General features: G+C 46.4%; 1 protein-coding gene across 2 annotated transcripts in view; it reads right to left on the bottom strand.

Moving 5' to 3' along the window:
* FER (FER tyrosine kinase) overlaps positions 1-14,457 on the bottom strand; it is a 388,439-nt gene extending 373,982 nt beyond the window's left edge. For both annotated transcript variants that reach the window (XM_029910950.1, XM_029910951.1), the window contains exon 1: positions 14,347-14,457. The gene's annotated coding sequence lies outside the window, so the exon portion shown is untranslated. The remainder of the gene's footprint in view (positions 1-14,346) is intronic.
* Between the last annotated feature and the right edge of the window lie 468 nt (positions 14,458-14,925).

The raw sequence follows: 14,925 nt of genomic DNA, 5'->3' as shown, positions 1-14,925 counted from the left end.
ATTTTATGTCAAAGCATGGAGAAGCTAGAGCTTCACAGTGAAACAGTTCTAACAATTGTTTTAACGTAGGCAAAACAACGTATTTCTCCCCAACTTCATTCTCAGTAATAGCTGAACTGTTTTAGCCAAAACTTTCCACACCAAAAAAAAAAAATTAATCAGCCTGAGGGAGACACCCAGCATGGAAAATTTCAGCCCAAATTGTTTAAGTCTGGCAAAATTATGAGCAATTGAAAACAGGGACTTAAAATGGAACATGTCAGAAAACCTTTAACTATAAACATTGCTACCTCCATGGCCTATAATTATTAACCATATTACCTTTATATCACATATAAAGATAGACACCTGCAACAGGGTAACAGACTGACAATTTCCATGTTCTCAATGTGAAAGACTTAAACGGAAGCTAAGGGGATTTCAAATTTGACATTGCTGTCAGAAGTCAACAAAAGGCACAACAACCATTTTTAAAATTTAAATTCATTTCTTCTATGAAACTGTCATGTCAGGTATGAGCGCTCCAGTTCGGAGAAGTTAAGGACATGTAAAAGTCACCAAGTCTATTTGGCAAATTTTAGCTAAGAAAATTGTTGACGGTGAGGGACTATGCCATAGGCAGCAACACTAATGACATGTCCATCTAATGGTAGAGTCTTTAAAATAATATTCATAATTAGGCTTGGCAGAATTCAATTTTTATTTTTAAGCGTGTTTCTAGATTTTTATTGGCAAATTTTCACAGTTTTAGTAAAGTACTGGAGGGGTCAGACAATTACTTAATGATATTTAACACATTCAAAAAGTTTAAGCTTTATAACGGTTAAAAACACAAATTCTCAACATCACATCAAAAATATCCTTAATTCTAATAATTTATTAAGTAGCACTTTTCCTACTTTGCCGATCTATAAATTTTGATTATTAACGGAAATAGTTTTTAATCAGTTTGTGCGTGTATGGTGAAATTGACTTTTTTGACATTTAATGATAAAAATTTAATCCTTCCAAGCCTATTCATAATCATCTTTATTGTCACATTTTTACATTGAAAGGTTGAGAAGTATGAATTCTCTAACCTTTTAAAAACCCAGAAGTTTTATTAACATGTATGGGAGGGAATGAAAACCTTTAGCCATCTAACGGGGAAAACAAGTTCCAAAGTGGAGGATTCTTAATTCAGACGGCCCTGCCTCCAGACCCCTCCCAATTAAATTAAGGGGCTAAGACCAAGCACTTCAGCTGATCCTAACTGCTGAAGTATTACAAGGGCCCACATGCAGTCAATGAGGATACCCATGGCCTAAACCACGTAGGACTTTATAGGTTAAAACCCATACATTTTATTGCACAGGAAAACAAACTGGAGCCAGTGCAGATCATGGAGCAGTAGTATGATGTACTACTTGTGAGAAGAGCTGCCAAACAAATGAATAGCCACATTCTGCAGAAACTAAGTTCCTGGGTAGTGGTAAGGTGTAGCCCCAAATAAAGAGCATTACAGTAACGCAGTATTCAAGGAGACAATACCAGGGGTAGATATATACCAAAAAAAAAAAAAATTAAGTTTGGTATTCCCCTGCTCAGCATGCCACAAAATTGTTACATTATTTCTAATGCTTCATTCAATGCCCCTGAACTTTGTTTAATAAAAACTCACTAACATCAATGACTTGAGAAACATACAGAATACCAGAGTTTGTGAAACAGAGAATAAGCAAAATAACTACACCTCTACCCCGATATAAGACGGTCCTCGGGAGACAAAAAACCTTACTGTGTTATAGGTGAGACCGTGTTATATCGGGGTAGGGAGAGGAACCACTCCTTGCCCCAGCTCACCTCCGCCTCCTCCCCTGAGCATACCGCCACCGCTCCGCTTCTCCCCCCGTTCCTCCTTTCCAGGCTTGCCGTGCCAAACAGCTGATTGGCACGGCAAGCCTGGGAGGGAGGAGAAGCGGAGCTGCGGCACACTCGTGGGAGGAGGCGGAGGCGAGCTGGGGCGGGGAGCGGTTCCTCTGCACCCCCCCTTACTTGTTGTGCCCCCCCCCGCCCCAGCTCACCTCCGCTCCACCTCCTCCCACGAGCACGCCACAGCTCCACTTCTCCTCCCTCCCTCCCTGACGCAGCAAGCCTGGGAGGGAGGAAGGGGGGAGAAGCAGAGCTGTGGGGTGCTCGTGGGAGGAGGCGGAGTGGAGGTGAGCTGGGGCAGGGAGGCCACAGCAAGTAAAGGGAGAGCGCAGAGGAATTGCTTGTAGTATCACGAATTTGGATTTAACGAGGTAAAGCAGCCCCGCCCCCCGGAGCGCTGCTTTACCGCATTATATCTGAATTTGCATTATAGCAGACCGCGTTATATCGGGGTAGAGGTGTATTTCCTTCAAAATAAACAAACAAAAACAAAATAAGGATATCAGTAGTTACATTTGTAAAAATAAATAAAATTATAGAACAATTCTTAATAATATGTGAGAATGCCTAAAGTATGCTGATGATCTGGTCATACTGTTGCCTATGGAAACCTAAAATATATGTGCCCTATAAGTCAACCTATTAAAGACAAACCTTGATTTCAGAAAGAGCCCCAAAACAACAAAAACAGAGTAAAATGAAGACTGAACAAACAAATACCTGGGGTTCGTAATAAACATATAAAAGAATATTAGACTGGCTATAAAAGCACTACAAGGAAAAGCATTGTGGTGGGCCTTTAACACCCAAAAGGAACCAATATCACTACTGTCACACAACCATGATAGTTCAAACTAATCCATTCTACTTTATGGGACTGAAGTCTGAGGCCTGGTCTACACTACGATTTTAGGTCGAATTTAGCAGCGTTACCTCGATTTAAGCCTGGACCCGTCCACACAACGAAGCCTTTTTTTTTCAGCTTAAAGGGCTCTTTAAATCGATTTCTTTAATCCACCTCCGACGAGAGGATTAGCACTGAAACCGGCCTTCCGGGTCGGATTTGGGGTAGTGGGGATGCAATGCGACGGTATTGGCCTCCGGGAGCTATCCCAGAGTGCTCCATTGTGACCGCTCTGGACAGCGCTCTCAACTCAGATGCACTGACCAGGTAGACAGGAAAAGGCCCACGAAATTTTGAATTTCCTGTTTGCCCAGCGTGGTGCACAGCCCAGGTGTACACGCAGAGCTCATCAGTACAGGTAACCATGATGGCGTCCCAGGATCGCAAAAGAGCTCCCGCATGGACCAAACGGGAGGTACGGGATCTGCTCGCCATATGGGGAGACGAATCAGTGCTAGCTGAACTCCGCAGCAGTAAACGAAATGCCAAAACATTAGAAAAAGTCTCAAAGGGCATGAAGGACAGAGGCCATAACAGGGACGCACAGCAGTGCCACGTGAAAATTAAGGTGCTAAGGCAAGCCTACCACAAAACCAGAGAGGCAAACGGAAGGTCCGGGGCAGAGCCGCAGACACGCCGCTTCTACGCTGAAGCTGCATGGCATGCTAGGGGGTGCAGCCACCACTACCCCAACCCTGTGCTTTGACTCCGTCACTGGAGAATCACGAAACACGGAAGCAGGTTTTGGGGATGAGGAAGATGATGATGAAGACATTGAAGATAGCTCACAGCAAGGAAGCATAGAAACCGGTTTCCCCAACAGCCAGGAGATGTTTTTCACCCTGGACCTGGAACCAGTAACCCCCGAACCCACCCAAGGTGTGCTCCCAGACCCTGAGGGCACACAAGGCACCTCTGGTGAGTGTACCTTTGTAAATATTACACATGGTTTAAAAGCAAGCGTGTTTAATGATTAATTTGCCCTGGCATTCGCGGCCAGTACAGCTACTGGAAAAGTCTGTTAATGTGTATGGGGATGGAGAGGAAATCCTCCAGGGACATCTCCAGAAAGCTCTCCTTCATGTACTCCCAAAGCCTTTGCAAAAAGTTTCTGGGGAGGGCTGCCTTATTCTGTCCTCCATGGTAGGACACTTTACCACGCCAGGCCAGTAGCACGTAGTCTGGAATCATTGCATAACAAAGCATGGCAGCGTATGGTCCCGTTGTTTGCTGGCATGCAGACAACATCCATTCCTTATCTCTCTTTGTTATCCTCAGGAGAGTGATATCATTCACGGTCACCTGGTTGAAATAGGGTGATTTTATTAAGGGGACGTTCAGAGGTGCCCGTTCCTGCTCTTCTGACCAGAAATGTTCCCCACTGTTAGTGATCATCCCAGAGAATTGGGTGTGGGGGGGAAGGGAGGGGAGTTAGTTGGGTTTGTGCTGCACGTTAACCCGGAAACCGCAGCCCCTCCTTTTAAATTGCAAACCCATTTTAAATGGCCAACCCAAAGGCCGCTTGGTATGGGAAATGAGGGCGCTGCTGTTTGAAACCATTCACACATGTTATGAAGGTTAAAAAAGCCAAAAGACTGTGGCTTACCATGGCTGCCTGCAAGCCGAATTCTGTTGCCTGGCACTGCGTGAGTGATCTCTCACACCAAACCGGCAGGCCCTCAATATAAGAGGAAAAATGCGACCTTGTAACGAAAGCACATGTGCTGTGTAATGTGAACAGCAAGATTTAACGTGAAAGAGTGTACCCATTGTTCTCTAAAATGTGTCTTTTTAACTACCACCTCTCCCTTCTCCTCCACCAGCTGCAAATGTTTCTCCTTCGCAGAGGCTAGTGAAGATTAGAAGGTGAAAAAGGCGCACTCAGGATGACATGTTCTCGGAGCTCCAGATGTCCTCCCACGCTGACAGAGCACAGCAGAATGCGTGGAGGCAGACAATGTCAGAGTGCAGAAAAGCACAATATGAACGCGAGGAGAGGTGGTGGGCTGAAGAGGAGAGGTGGCGTCAGCTTGCTGACAGAAGGCAAGAGTCGATGCTCCGGCTGCTGAAGCATCAAACTGATATGCTCCAGCGTATGGCTGAGCTGCAGGAAAGGCAGCAGGAGCACAGATCGCCGCTACAGCCCCTGTGTAACCAACAGCCCTCCTCCCCAAGTTCCATTGCCTCCTCACCCAGACGCCCAAGAACGCGGTGGGGGGGGCCTCCGGCCACCCAGCCACTCCACCCCAGAGGATTGCCCAAGCAACAGAAGGCTGGCCTTCAATAAGTTTTAAAGTGCAGTGTGTCCTTGTCCTTATCTCCTCCCCCACCCCACCCGGCGCTTCCCTCCTCCTCCACCCCTCCCGGGCTACCTTGGCAGTTATTCCCCTAGTTGTGTGATGAATTAATAAAGAATGCATGAATGTGAAGTAACAATGACTTTATTGCCTCTGCAAGCGGTGATCGAAGGGGGGGAGGGGAGGGTGGTTAGCTTACAGGGAAGTAGAGTGAACAGGGGGTGGAGGTTTCATCAAGGAGAAACAAACAGAACTTTCACACCGTAGCCTGGCCAGTCATGAAACTGGTTTTCAAAGCTTCTCTGATGCGCACCGCGCCCTGCTGTGCTCTTCTAACCGCCCCGGTGTCTGGCTGGGCGCAATCAGCGGCCAGGTGATTTGCCTCATCCTCCCACCCCGCCATAAATGTCTCCCCCTTACTCTCACAGATATTGTGGAGCACACGGCAAGCAGTAATAACAATGGGAATATTGGTTTAGCTGAGGTCTATCCAAGTCAGTAAACTGCGCCAGCACGCTTTTAAACGTCCAAATGCACATTCTACAACCATTCTGCACTTGCTCAGCCTGTAGTTGAACAGGTCCTGACTACTGTCCAGGCTGCCTACGTACGGCTTCATGAGCCATGGCATTAAGGGGTAGGCTGGGTCCCCAAGGATAACTATAGGCATTTCAACATCCCCAGCGGTTATTTTCTGGTCTGTGAAGAAAGTCCCTTCCTGCAGCTTTTGAAACAGACCAGAGTTCCTGAAGACGCGAGCATCATGTACCTTTCCCGGCCATCCCACGTTGATGTTAGTGAAACGTCCCTGGTGATCCACTAGTGCTTGCAGCAGCATTGAAAAGTACCCCTTGCGGTTTATGTACTCGCTGGCTTGGTGCTCCGGTGACAAGATAGGGATATGAGTTCGTCTATCGCCCCACCACAGTTAGGGAATCCCATTGCAGCAAAGCCATCCACTATGACCTGCACGTTTCCCAGAGTCACTACCCTTGATACCAGCAGCTCTTTGATTGAGTTGGCTACTTGGATCACTGCAGCCCCCACAGTAGATTTACCCACTCCAAATTGATTCCCGACTGACCGGTAGCTGTCTGGCGTTGCAAGCTTTCACAGGGCTATCGCCACTCGCTTCTCAACTGTGAGGGCTGCTCTCATCTTGGTATTCTGGCACTTCAGGGCAGGGAAAAGCAACTCACAAAGTTCCATGAAAGTGCCCTTACGCATGCGAAAGTTTCATCCCACACCTGCAACACTATATGATCCCACCAGTCTGAGCTTGTTTCCCTGGCCCAGAATCGGCGTTCCACGGCATGAACCTGCCCCATTAACACCATGATTTGCACATTGCTGGGGCCCGTACTTTGTGAGAGGTCTATGTCCATGTCTATTTCTTCATCACTCTCGTCGCTGCACTGCCGTCGCCTCCTCGCCTGGTTTTGCCTTGGCATGTCCTGGCTCTGCATATACTCCAGGACAATGCGCGTGGTGTTCATAGTGCTCATAATTGCCGCGGTGATCTGAGCGGGCTCCATGATCCCAGTGCTATGGCGTCTGGGCTGAAAAAAGGCGAGAAACGATTGTCTGCCGTTGCTTTCAGGGCAGGGAGGGAGGGAGGGTGGGGCCTGACAACATGTACCCAGAATCACCCGCGACACTGTTTTTGCCCCATCAGGCATTGGGATCACAACCCAGAATTCCAATGGGCAGCAGAGACTGCGGGAACTGTGGGATAGCTACCACAGTGCAACGCTCCGGAAGTCGACGCTAGCCTCGGTACTGTGGATGCAGTCCGCCGACTTAATGCACTTAGAGCATTTTGTGTGGGGACACACACAATCGACCTTATAAAAACTATTTCTAAACAACCGACTTCTATAAATTCGACCTAATTTCGTAGTGTAGACATACCCTGAGATCCAGCCTTAACTGACTGCCAACACACACTCTTACGTGCACAGGAACCACAGCAGCAACAGCTGCAAAAAAGGCAGAGTTCCCCTGCTAATAAACATACAGAAAAGAATAATGAATTTCTGGTTTCATATCAACCAGGGCAGCAAACTCTACTCTAGTGCAAAGCACTAGAGAATCAAAAATTAGATCCAAATGAAAGCCTGATCCACTCATATAGATCACTGCTCCCAGGGCTCAACAACGCTAACCTCCTGACGACTAGAGCAAAGAATGCTACCCAAAAGCAAAAAATGCTCAAGTGCTAGACCAGCACCTAATATACAAGTTATTGGGAAGAACAAATTTTTAAAAAAACAGCAACAAGCTAGACGAGATTTATCATGGTAGCACAGTAGCACATAACAGTGAAATGTTGCAAAACTAAAGGCATATTCCCACCAAATGCAGAACCAGTGACAATAAACTAGAGGTAGAAATTGAGAGGCACAAAGCAGTCTAAATCCAGAAAGAAATGACTTTATGGCCAATGTAACAGAGGGAAGATTGAGACAGGAAGGCACTCTCTATTCCAATTTGTAGAAATTGGGGGTGGGGCGGGGGGGAGGGAAAAGTTTTTCCTCAGGTTATCAGAAATCATAAAAGACATTGCCTCAAAAAGTGATGCCTCTGTCTGACCTTGGGAGAAAAAAGAGAAATGGCAAAGATGGCGTTACGCTATGTACAATCAGATTGAGAATGGACAATAACAACAAATGGACATAGGAGTATTCTCTTCCATTAATGTCTAACTTGGAAATTCCACCCTATCCAGTCACATTCAAATCTGGTCATGATTAATGACCTCAGAGCCTGAATATTGCTATGTACTGTACCCAGAGATGAGACCACCAACCTTAAGAAAGCTCTAATGGATGCACACCAGCTTATGATTGTTATGTATATTGTGGTAGTGCCCAAAGGTGAGTTAGAAGTTTCCAAACACACAGAGACATAATCATGATGTGAAAGACAGGAACATGGGCCCTGGTTCGGATCCAGTACAGCAATAGCTATCTAGTACGATAGTCTGTCTCTGACAGTGGCCAGTGCCAGAAGCTTTAGAGAAAGGTCAAAGAAACCCATAGTGAGAAGATACGGGATAATCTAAGGGCAGGTCTACACTTACTTCCTGGTCCGGCCGTAAGCAATCGATCTTCTGGGATCGATTTATCGCGTCTTGTCTAGACGCGATAAATCAATCCCGGATCGATCCCGGAAGTGCTCGCCGTCGACGCCGGTACTCCAGCTCGGCGAGAGGAGTACGCAGCATCGACGGGGGAGCCTGCCTGCCGCGTCTGGACCCGCAGTAAGTTCGAACTAAGGTACTTCGAATTCAGCTACGTTATTAACGTAGCTGAATTTGCGTACCTTAGTTCGAAGTGGGGGGTTAGTGTGGACCAGGCCTAAGACCCTCCTCATAGGTCTCATCCTAATCCTCTAATAAACACTGTCTTATAGACTCATAGACTCATAGACTTTAAGGTCAGAAGGGACCATTATGATCATCTAGTCTGACCTCCCGCATGATGCAGGCCACAAAAGCTGACCCGCCCACTCCTGGAATAATTCTCTCCCTTGACTCAGCTGTTGAAGTCCCCAAATCATGATTTAAAGACTTCAAGTCGCAGAGAATCCTTCAGCAAGCGACCCCTGCCCCATGCTGCGGAGGAAGGCGAAAAACCTCCAGGGCCTTTGCCAATCTACCCTGGAGGAAAATTCCTTCCCGACCCCAAATATGGCGATCAGCAGAACCCCGAGCATGCGGGCAAGATTCTCCAGCCAGACCCGCATTGACCATTGATACTAATTACCTGCGATGGCACCTTATTGACCTATTGACTAAAATCACGTTATCCCATCAAACCATCCCCTCCAAAGGATGAGGTCTCTCGCCCCCACTGTTTCCCTCGGAAGGCTGTTCCAGAACTTCACCCCTCTGACGGTTAGAAACCGTCGTCTAATTTCAAGCCTAAACTTCCCGACGGCCAGTTTATATCCATTTGTTCTCGTGTCCACATTAGTACTGAGCCGAAATAATTCCTCTCCCTCCCTGGTATTTATCCCTCTGATATATTTAAAGTGAGCAATCATATCCCCTCTCAGCCTTCTTTTGGTTAGGGTAAACAAACCTAGCTCCTCGAGTCTCCTTTCATACGACAGGTTTTCCATTCCTCGGATCATCCTAGTGGCCCTTCTCTGTACCCGTTCCAGTTTGAGTTCATCTTTTTTAAACATGGGAGACCAGAACTGCACACAGTACTCCAAATGAGGTCTCACCACTGCCTTGTATAACGGAAGCAGCACCTCCTTATCCCTACTAGAAATACCTCGCCTTATGCATCCCAAGACCGCATTAGCTTTTTTCATGGCCACGTCACATTGCCAACTCAGTCATCCTGCGATCAACCAGGACTCCGAGGTCCTTCTCCTCCTCCATTACTTCCAGACGATGCGTCCCCAGCTTATAACTAAAATTCTTGTTAGTCATCCCTAAGTGCATCACCTTACACTTCTCACTATTAAATTTCATCCTATTACTATTACTCCAGTTTACAAGGTCATCCAAGTCTCCCTGCAGGATTATCCCGATCTTTCTCCGAATTGGCAATACCTCCCAACTTTGTGTCATCCGCAAACTTTATCAGCCCACTTCTACATTCGGTTCCGAGGTCAGTAATAAATAGATTAAATAAAATCGGACCCAAAACCAAACCTTGAGGAACTCCACTGGTCACCTCCCTCCAACCTGACAGTTCACCTTTCAGTACGACCTGCTGCAATCTCCCCTTTAACCAGTTCTTGATCCACCTCTGGATTCTTGAGACCTAAAGCATGAAGTTTAATATCCCTTCCAAAGTTTGTCATCATTGGTTATAACAACTCTGAATATTCCTTATATCTATCTAGATATCTGATCCATTTATGAATTTTGATAAATTCTTGGCCCCAATTACTTACCATGGCAGTGAGTTCCACACTTTAATCCCACATTGGGTGAAAAGTATTTCCTGTTATCAGTTTTGAACTTCCCACCTTTTAATTTCATTCAATGTCCCTGTGATAGGGTGGACGAGGCCCAAAGGCCCCCTGCTGGAGGCCTCAGGGATCTGCCACACCCATCCCAGGAAAGGACCAATGGAGAGGTCTTCCAAGCGGCCTAACGTGGTTGTGAGGAAGCAACCAGAGGGCCTACTGGAACGGCCAATCAGGGGCCAGGAGTGGCCTATAAAAAGAAACTGCAGAACAGAGCAGCAGTTAGTTGCTGCTTGAAGCTGGAGAAGAAATGACTGCAGGCCTGGCTGCCTGTAAGAGCAGCAGGGCCATGAACAGTTCAGATTGCTGGCAGGGACCGCGGGGGTGAGAGGCTCATGGTTGGCTGCTAGGACTGAGCCAAAGACAGTCTGCTGGTGGGGAGCATTGAGGGAGCTCCTCTCTGGCTGCAGGGACTGAGCCTGGGGAGGGCCACAGGAAGATAGTGTTTCCAGGGAGGAAGCCCTGGGAATGCGGCCCCATACCAGGGCTGGACTGGTTTAAAGACCATGGACATACCCAACCAGGACGGCTGACCCAGTTACAGTCCCCTTGTTCTTAGATTGGGGGTGGGAGAGGGAAAGAGAACAGAAAAGCCCACTCTACCTTCTCTATACCATTCATTGTTTATATACTTTTATCAAGTCCCTTCTTATTCATCTCCTTTCTAAGATACACAATCCTGATCTTTTCAAGCTCTCTTCATATAAGAGTTTTTCCATGCCCTTGATCATGCTCATAGCTCTTTTCTAAACCCACTCCAGTTCCGAAATAGTATTTTTGAGATAGGATGGTCAATATTACATAAAATATTCAAGATGAGGCCACATCATTGATTTATATAATAGTATCTGTATTAATTATTCTCCAATCCATTCCTTATGCATGCTGTTAGCTTTATGATTGTAGCTGTTCATTGAGATGTACATGACAACATCCCAGTGTTTACAGCAACAACACATACAAATGATAGCACATTAAACTTCAAGTTCAAGGCTTTGATACTGATCCTCACAACCCTCCACAGGAGCTATGCAATTTACTTGAGGCAAAATCTCACCTTCTGGAATTGATAGTCTATAACAGCTATGTGTCACTAAAATTATTTAGCCGTATGATGTGAAAATCCATCAACTTTATGAAAAAACTCACAAAGATACAGACAGACATCTTCCTCTCCAAGTGCAAACAGATGGACATCATAACAAATGGACTGAAGGTAAAAAATCCATTACAATCGACATACTACACTGACCATGATGAGAGATTATGCCACACACTCTCAAAGAAACTGAGGAACCACCTGATCAGCATCCTGTACAGCAAACAGGAGAAGAATGAGCTCTCAAAACTGGAGACTCTCATATAAAACAAACCTTCCACACAAACTTCCACGTGGCTGGACTTTACAAAAGAAGGTGCTGTAGTTATCATGAACAGGTCTGATTATGAACAGGAGGCTACCAGACAACGTTCCACCACATTCTACAGGCCACTATCCTCCGATCCCACTGAGGAGTACCAAAAGAAACTACACCATCTGCTCAAGAAACTCCCTGCTACAGCACAGGAACAAATCTACACAGACACACCCCTAGAACCCCGACCAGGGGTATTTGATCTACTGCCCAAGATCCGTAAACCTGGAAATCCTGGACGCCCCATCTCAACTCAGGCATTGGCACTCTTACAGCAGGATTATCTGGTATTTGGACTCTCTCCTCAGACCCTACGCTACCAGCACTCCTAGCTATCTTTGAGACACCAAAGACTTCCTGAGGAAACTACAATGAATTGGTGATCTTCCTGAAAACATCATCCTGGCAACCATGGATGTAGAAGCTCTTTACACCAATATTCCACACAAGGATGGACTATAGGCTGTCAGGAACAGTATCTCTGATGAGGCCACGGCACACCTAGTGGCTGAGCTTTGTGAAGCAAATACTCACCAGCAACTACACACCACACCACAGAAACACTAACCCAGGAACCAATCCCTGTAACAAATCCCATTGCCTTCTCTGTCCCCATATCTACTCTAGAGACACCATCAGAGGACCCAGCGACACCATCAGAGGCTCATTCACCTGCACATCTACTAATGTGATATATGCCATCTTTTGCCAGCAATGCCCCTCTGCCATGTACATTGGCCAAACTGGGCAGTCTTTATGTAAAAGGATAAATGAACACAAATCAGACATCAGGAATGGTAACATACAAAAGCCAGTAGGACAATACTTCAATCTCCCTGGACACTCAATAACAGATTTAAAAGTAGCCATTCTTCAACAAAAAAACTTAAAAAACAGACTTCAAAGAGAAATTGCAGAACTACAATTCATTTGCAAACTTAACACCATCGATTTGGACTTGAATAGGGACTGGGAGTGGTTGGCTCACAACAAAATCAATTTTCCCTCTCTTGGTGTTGACACCTCCTCATCAATTATTGAGAGTGGACCACATCCACCCTGACTGAATTGGCTTTCAACATTGGTTCTCCACTTGTAATGTAACTCCCTTCTCTTCGTGTGCCAATATATATTTATGTCTGTATCTGTAATTTTCACTCCAGGCATCTGAAGAAGTGGGTTTTTTACCCACGAAAGCTTATGCCCAGCTAAATCTGTTAGTCTTTAAGGTGCCACCGGACTCCGCATTTTTCCACTGAAACAATGAAACTGATGTTCAAAAATGGAAAACTAGTAAGTAGGGGAGACAGACTTTTCTCACTATCTGGCCCACAACTATGAACTTCACTCTCAACACTTTAGAATGATCATGAAACTGCTGGAATGTAAGACACACTCCTTTGACTCTGCTTTTCCACAATAACCACACATTCAAAATATTATCTGTATTATATAGAAAAAAAATCCTGTTGTAAACAAACATTTGTCTAACCTTTCTTCCTTCGCTTTCCTCTGTCACTTGTCATCTTAAAAGAGTAAGCTCCTCTGGGCAGGGACCATGTCACATTATATATTTGTGCAGTGCCTATCACAAAACCAAACACCCTAGCCCCGCCCCTGCCCTGAGGCCTCGCTCCTTCCCGGAGACCCTGCCCCCCACTCACTACATTCCCCCTCCCTGAGTGGCTCACTGTCCCCCACCCTCACTCACTTTCACTAGGCATGGGTAGGGGGTTGGAGTGTGGAAGGAGGTGAGGGCTCTAACTGGGAATGCTGGCTCCATGGTTGGGCCAGAAATGAGGGGTTCAGGGTGCAGGAGGGGGCTCCAGCTGGGGGGTGGGAACGAGGGATTCAGAGTGGGGGAAGGAGCTGCAGATTGAGTCAGGGGGTTGGAGTGTGGGAGTGGGTAATGGCTTTGAGCTGGGAATGCTGTCTCTGGAATGGGGCCAGGAATGCAGGACGAGATCCAGGCTGGAGTGCAGGAGGAGGTCCAGGCTGAGGGAGTGGGGTTGAGGGATTAGGAGTGCGGGAAGGGGCTACAGGTTGAGGCAGGGGGTTGGGGTGCAGGAGGGTGTACAGGCTCTGGGCTGGAAATGCAGGCTCTGGGGTGGGACCAGGGATGAGGGGTTTGGGGTATAAGAGGGGGCTCCAGGTTGGGGCATCCAGGCAGTTCCGGTCAGCAGCACAGCGAGGCTAAGGCAGGCTCCCTGCCTGTCCTGGCTCCGCGTGCCCCGGAAGCAACCAGCAGGTCCAGTTTCTAGGCGGTGAGGCCAGGAGGCTCCACACGCTGCTCTCGCCCACAGGCACCGCCCCACCCAGCTCCCATTGGCCAGGAGTACAGAGCAGGTGCTCGGGGCAGGGACAGAGCGCAGAGCCCCACGCCCCGGCCCCCCCGCCTAGGAGACGGACCTGCTGGCCGCTTCCAGGGCGCAGCGCGGTGCCAGCCAGGACAGGTAGGGACTAGCCTGCCATAGTGCCGCAGCACCACAACCGGACTTCTAATGGCCCAGTCAGCGGTGCTGACCGGAGCCGCCAGGGTCCCTTTTTGACCGGGTGTTCCGGTCAAAAACCGGACACCTGGTCACCCTAGCCCTCTAGGAGCCATTGTAATATAAACATTCTAAAAACAAAATAAAACAAGAAATTCCTTCCATTTGGGAGATGGACAAAAAAGAATCCCATATATTTCTTTTTAGAAAAGTACTACATTGTACCGTAAATTGGAATGGTAAGGAAAATTATGAGATGACAAATTTTACGATGACTAATGGTAAAGTGATCAGCTGACTTTCAGCTCAGGCTTACTAGCAGAAGGTAAAAGTTCACATACCTTTTTAAGTGTTGATGTTCTACAGAGGTATCCTTAATCCTCTGCTCCAGTGTTCAAATCTTCTGACTGTTCCTTTCCTCCACCTCTTCTCCTTTTTTTTTTTTTTTTTATAAATGTTCTTTAAATTCCCAAGGAACTCTGTGTAAAAACAGACATTTATTTTTTCATCTATTTTACTGAACTCTTTAGTCCTTTACAATAATTTAAACTTCAACCAGATCCTTTGCATTTTCAGATTGTTTCATGTCTTCAACTGATAAAAGGCTCGGAGGAAACAGAAGGAGCAAAGATTATTCTAATGACCAGGAGCCATATTCTGCCACCAATTTCTATACAGAACTCCAAGTGAAGAAAACAGTTTTGTTTAAATATATATGGCACAGAATGGTTACAATAGTTAGACTGTCTGAATTTACTGGAAGTACAAAGGCTTATTTTTATTTTTTGGTGGTATTTCATTCTGTTAACTGGAAATCAGAGAATTGACTGCAAAAACATTTGAAATAAAACAAAATTTAGTACAATAAAAGTGTGCAAAGAGCAACTCCTTACCCCATCCTCAACAATTACACAGGTTCT

The sequence above is a fragment of the Terrapene carolina genome, unplaced genomic scaffold (genome assembly GCF_002925995.2).
Source record: "Terrapene carolina triunguis isolate 2854851 unplaced genomic scaffold, T_m_triunguis-2.0 Scaffold69, whole genome shotgun sequence".
Lineage (NCBI taxonomy): Eukaryota > Metazoa > Chordata > Testudines > Emydidae > Terrapene > Terrapene triunguis.
Note: the sequence above shows the minus strand (reverse complement) of the source record. Positions and strands in the feature narration are given on the sequence as shown.